This window comes from Chenopodium album, chromosome 27, assembly GCF_948465745.1.
Source record: "Chenopodium album chromosome 27, dcCheAlbu1.1, whole genome shotgun sequence".
NCBI lineage: Eukaryota > Viridiplantae > Streptophyta > Magnoliopsida > Caryophyllales > Amaranthaceae > Chenopodium > Chenopodium album.
This window is the reverse complement of record NC_137860.1, coordinates 17831152-17837496: the sequence shown is the minus strand read 5'-3', so window position 1 is coordinate 17837496 and position 6345 is coordinate 17831152. Positions and strand designations below refer to the sequence as shown.

At 39.1% G+C, this 6345-nt stretch overlaps 1 non-coding gene across 1 annotated transcript; it reads right to left on the bottom strand.

Annotated features, from left to right (window-relative positions):
• Positions 1–6007: 6007 nt before the first annotated feature.
• Positions 6008–6113, bottom strand: LOC145621840 (small nucleolar RNA R71). The gene has a single exon (XR_014108634.1). It is a non-coding gene; the product is annotated as a small nucleolar RNA R71 (small nucleolar RNA).
• Positions 6114–6345: the final 232 nt, after the last annotated feature.

Genomic DNA, 6345 nt, shown 5'->3' with positions numbered 1-6345 from the left:
TCAAGACTTTTCGCCACCGGGCCTCGTAACCTCAAAATTCCTCAAAAAGCGTGGATTATACCTTCAATTTTGGAATTTTTTGACCTTTTTTCGCCCGGAAATTAAAATTTTCGAGATGTTTACCATGGTTCCTAATACCCTCCGGGAGTCCAATTGAGTGGGTGGAACCATCCAATATGCCTTAAAACGGTCAATTTACCCGTTCCAAATTTGTACCGATTTCGTACACTGAAGCCTACCACGGCTATTTTATACAACATATAAGGGTCATATATGGTTCCAAACGTCATTATATGACCTCTAAAATGTATCCCCTAAGGTCTCAAGAGTTTTCGCCACCGTGCCCCGTAACCTCAAAATTCGTCAAAAAGCGTGGATTATAGCCTTCAATTCTGGAATTTTTTTACCTTTTTTCGCCCGGAAATAAAAATTGCCGAGATGTTTACCATGGTTCCTAATATCCTCCGGGAGTCCAATTGAGTGGGTAGAACCATCCATTATGCCTTAAAACGGTCAATTTACCCGTTTTAAATTTGCACCGATTTCGTTAACTGAAGCCTACCACGGCTATTTTGTACAACATATAAGGGTCATATATGGTTCCAACGTCATTATATGACCCTATGATTTATCCCCAAAGGTCTCAAGACTTTTCGCCACCGGGCCCCGTAACCTCAAAATTCGTCAAAAAGCGTGGATTATAGCCTTCAATTTTGGAATTTTTTGACCATTTTTCGCCCGGAATAAAAAATTGCCGAGATGTTTACCATGGTTCCTAATACCCTCCGGAGTCCAATTGAGTGGGTGGAACCATCCAATATGCCTTAAAACGGTCAATTTACCCGTTCCAAATTTGCACCGATTTCGTAAACTAAAGCCTATCACAGCTATTTTGTACAACATATAAGGGTCATATATGGTTCCAAACGTCATCATATGACCCTAAGATGTATACCCTAAGGTCTCAGGACTTTTCGCCACTGGGCCCCGTAACCTCAAAATTCCTCAAAAAGCGTGGATTATATTGCCTTCAATTTTGGAATTTTTTGACCTTTTTTCGCCCGGAAATAAAAATTGTCGAGATGTTTACCATGGTTCCTAATATCCTCCGGGTATCCAATTGAGTAACTGACATAAAAAGCGAACTAGTACTCAAACAAGAGACCTCACAATACTCCTGGTCCAGAAAAAGAGTTCCGATAGCATTAATGAGAAATATACTTATGACGATTTTGAATCTCATAAAGTATTCTCATAGGTCGATCCAGTGTGGTTCTGAACCAATACTTGTGAAAATGATTTATGTCCTCATAGCACAAGAAACGATGCTATAAATCATACTACACATTAATCTCGATTGGTCATCAACCGTCCACTATATAAATGACCTTGATTAGGTATAATTTTATTAAAATATTCAATGTTTAATTAATAGGTGCTTCTTTATCCAAGACATTGTCTTGATACCCTATTTTAAATATCCTTTAAAATCTAATGGACTCCTTATTTAATTCTAAACCACAATTAAATAAAGATGGAGTGATTTAAATTGCATGAAAATATAATTACTCCAAAAACTGAATGGTTCATCATAGTGCTTTACATTAACATTGTCCAAAATTCAATTAAAACACTATAATAAGGAAATCAAAGCCAACTTCCGATGTGCTTGATTCCCATGGCCTCAACGTGCTTGTTGTGCTTCACTTGAGACAAAGGTTTAGCGAGTGGATCAGCTTTCGATTTCACCTTTCGATTTCCATTCTCTAATCATGTGAAATCCCCTCTTGACATGTTTGACCTTTTGATGTTCTCGTGGCTCTCTGGCCTGAGCAATAGCCTCATTGTTGTCACAATAGAGGTATATTGGACCCTTGATGCAGGGTAAAACATCAAGTTCCCCTATGAACTTGCGAATCCAAACTGCCTTAGATGCCTCAGATGGTGCCAAGTATTCGGCTTCAGTTGTAGAATCAGCAGTTGTGCTTTGCTTATCACTCTTCCAACTAAACGCTCCTCCATGGAGATAGAATATGTACCCAGATTGCGACTTGGAGTCGTCTCTATCTATCTGGAAGCTAGTGTTGGTGTAACCCTCAACAACCAATTCATCTTTGCCACCATAGACCAAGAATTTATCCTTGTTCCTTTTCAGGTACTTTAGGATATTCTTGCCCGTAGTCCAATGCGCCTCTCCTAGGTTTGATTGGTATTGCCTCGTAGCGCTCAAGGCATACAATACATCTGGCTTAGTACATATCATGGCATACATGATAGAAAATAAGCGAAGCATATGGAATCGTATTCATCCTTTCCCGCTCATCAGGTGTCTTCGGACACTCCTTCTTGATTAGGGTTATGCCATGTGACATGGGCAGGTGGCCTCTCTTAGCTCCTTCCATGTTGAATCGAGCTAGTACCTTATTGATATAAGTATCTTGACTCAATCCTATCATCCTTTTCGATCTATCCCTATAGATCTTGATGCCTAGTATGTACTGAGCCTCTCCAAAGTCTTTCATAGAAAAATATTTCCCGAGCCAGGCCTTTACAGACTCTAACAATGGAATAATTTTTCCAATGAACAAAATATCATCGACATATAAGACTAGGAAAGCGATGTCACTCCCACTGACCTTCTTGTAAACACAAGACTCATCTGGATTCTTGATAAAACCAAACTTGCTAATGGCTTCATCAAATCGTAGATTCCAACTTCTGCTTGCTTGCTTTAATCCATAAATGGACTTCTTAAGCTTGCATACCTTTCTAGCATTGTTTTATTTGACAAAACCTTCAGGCTGTGTCACGTACACAGTTTCTTCCAAAGTTCCATTGAGGAAGGCGGTTTTGACGTCCCTCTTCCATATTTCGTAATTATAACATGCAGCAATCGCTAGAAGAATCCGAACGGACTTAAGCATTGCAACTGGAGAAAAGGTTTCATCATAATCAACTCCGTGAATTTGCCTCTAACCTTTTGCTACCAGTCTAGATTTGTAAATGAGTACATTTTCATCTTTGCCGGTTTTCAACTTATATCCGATAGGTGTGTAAGCTTCGGGTAAATCAACCAAGTGCCATACTTGATTTTCAAACATGGTGTCCATTTCGGATTTCATAGCCTCTTTTCATTTTGCGGAGTCAGGGCTCGTCATAGCTTGCTTGTAGGTCACCGGCTCATCTCCATCCACTACTAGAATGTCCTAACCTTCTGTTAATACAACACCGAGAAATCTGTCAGGTTGAGATCTTGGTCGAGTTGACCTACGTAGGGTAATGGACTGAGCATTTGCATCGTCAGTTTGACTTTGCATATTTTGACTTTGACCAATGTCAACAGATGCTTTGTGAACACTTTGATTGTCAATTTGTCCTTGTTGCTCGTCCTCTCGAACTTTGTTATTTTTGATTTTCCTGCCACTTGTCATTTTGGAAAGATGTTCCTCCAAAAAGACACCATCATGAGCACCAAACACTTTGTTCTCGGATTTGTTGTAGAAGTAATACCCATTGGTTTATTTTGGATAACCCACAAAGAAACACTTGTCAGATTTTGGATGAAGTTTGTCAGACATGAGTCTTTTGACTTATGCTTAGCATCCCCAAATTTTGATAAAAGTCAACCTTGGAGGTCTCTTCGTCCATAATTTATATGGAGCCTTTTCTACAGCTTTTGACGGATCACGATTCAGTGTAAGTGCCGCAATTAAAAGTGCATGTCCCCATAAAGAGATTGGAAGATCACTAAGACCCATAGTCAATCGTACCATTGATGAGTGACATTTATGGCACTCATTTGATCTCTTTTTGGATGAATTTCATTTCATGTTATTACTCTTTTCTTTAGTTTTCCTTAGTTTTATTCTTAATTTCTTCATTTTATGCTTTTCTTAGTTAGTTTCTCTATTTTGTGCATTTTCTAGTTTACTTGTTATTTTTTCCCTTTTATTTGCTTTTTCTCCTTAGTTTGTAGGTTGTGATTGATTGTCCAAGAATTCCCAAGCTTCCTCTCCATGGTTTTTCATTGCTTTTCATGCCTTATGCTTGTGCAAAGAGTTTCAAGTCAAGGGGATCCGAGGAGCAAGCTTCAAGACCTTGGTTATGCTCTTTTCATGGCTTATGTTCTTCAAGAATTCCAAGGAAGTTGGTGCCTACCTTGTCATCCATCACCATCATCTAGGGTGTGTGAACCCCATGAGCTAGGACGAAGAGAAGAGAGGGAGTCTACCCAGTTTGGTGCGGTCGCACTCGTGCGACCGCACCGGCGTGGGTCTATTTTTGGGCGTCAAAACCGACCTCCTCTTTGTATATATAGTTATTTCCTTCTATTTTTGGCTAAGTTTTACATTAGATTTCATTTTTTCTTAGTTTTTTATTAGAATTTTAGAGAGAGAAACTCAAGGATTGAAGAGAGAGAAACTCATGGTTTATGGTTGATTGTTTAAGAATTCTCCATTGTAATTGATCTTTTGATCAAAGTTTGTAAGGATCTTTCATCTTTGATTTCAATATAAGTTTGTTTTTAGTTGATTTCATTTGTTTTTCATATTATTGTTGATTGATTGAAGTTTGTTGATGTTTGATTGGAGTTTGATTGAAGTTCGATTGATTGGTGATTTGATCTTTGATTTCTAATATGTTGATGATGAAATTGATGATTAGTGTAGTTTTGATCTTAATTTCCATGGCTAGTGAGTAGTTTTCTAGCTAGGGTAATGGTGAAACATGTATGAGTGATGGATTAGAGTAATTTGGGGATAATTAATGGAGTTGATGATATGATTAAACTTGGTTGATAATTCATGTGCATGTGTGTAATTGATTGAAGCTTGGCCATCTTTAATTGTTGCACTAGATTGCATTGTAAGCTTGCTATGATACGGACCATTCATTAGTGACTTGCAATTTCTCGATTGAGGTATCTTGTGACGTTTCCTAGTTAGTGTTTAGCGTAGTTGGCGCTAGTTAGACCTCTAGGAGAAATATCTTGGTATGCTCTTTTGGATACATGTTTGATCTTCCTTCATATCACTTGACTTAGTTGGTTTGACCTCACAAATTACCATTCTCCATTGCAAATACATGTGGATCCATTCCCCTAGTGTCTTTTATATTGATTTTATACAAGTTTATTGCATTGATTAGTTCTAGTTCTAGTTCTTACCATAAACCCCACATTTGACTTCGGAGTAGCTTGACATTAGGCAATATACATTCAATTTCCATTCCTTTGGGTTCGACCTCGACTTACCACTACACTTCCATAGGGGTTTGTTGAGTTATAAATATTGTTTGATCGGGTGGGGAGGTAGCCCAACGACCTACCATTTCCGCGCCCATCAAAATGGCGCCGTTGCCGGGGGAATGGTGTCTTGAGTTCATATTGTTGTTGAGTTTATTCCACTTTATTTGCAAAATATAAAAAGATTTTACTCTTTAGGCTACACTTGTAGCCGTGCTACTAATATTTTCTTTGAGTTTTGTATGCATAGGTCCCAAGATCGTTCAATTGTTCCCTTTGATCCGGAGATTGAGAGAACTCTCTCAAGGAGGAGAGTAGCACACAAGTCATTGGGTTATAGTTCTTCAAGCGAAGAAGAGATTGAACAAGAACAAGTCATGGGAGAAAATCCGAGAGTTGCCTTGAAGGAATTAGGAGTGCCCGGTGCATATAAGTTTGAGAGCGGCATAGCTCCACCTACAACACCGGCAAACGATTTTGAATTTCGGCCGGCAATGATCACCTTAATTGAGAGGAGACAGTATAGTGGGGCTAAGAATGAGAGCCCATTGAACCATCCTAAGGAGTTTGATAAATATTGCAACACGATCAAGGTAAATGGAGTGTTTCAAGAGTTTATCCGCCTTAAGTTGTTCCCTTTCTCTCTCATAGGAAGATCTTTGGAATGGCTAGACAAAGAAGTAAAGCCCAATTCATTGAGAACATGGGATGGTGTCACTAAAGCTTTCTTGTCCCGTTTCTACCCTCAAAAGAAGACGGCGGAGGCAGGGGCTTTAATTCAAGGGTTCAAGCAAAAGCCAAGTGAAAGTCTCTATGAAGCATGGGAAAGATTCAAGGAGTATCAAAGAGAATGTCCTCACCACGGAATTCCAACATACCAAGTGATCCAAATCTGCTATGGTGGTTTGAGTCCTCAAGGCAAGTCATGCCTTGATGGACGGGCCGGTGGTCATATCATGAACAAGACCAAAGAAGAAGTTGTGGACATTATAGAGGATGTGGTGACCTACTATAGAGATTGGCAAGATGGGGAAAGAGATTCTTCAAGCAAGCAATCTTCATTGTATTCGGTTGACCATCTAAATGCAATCAACAATCTT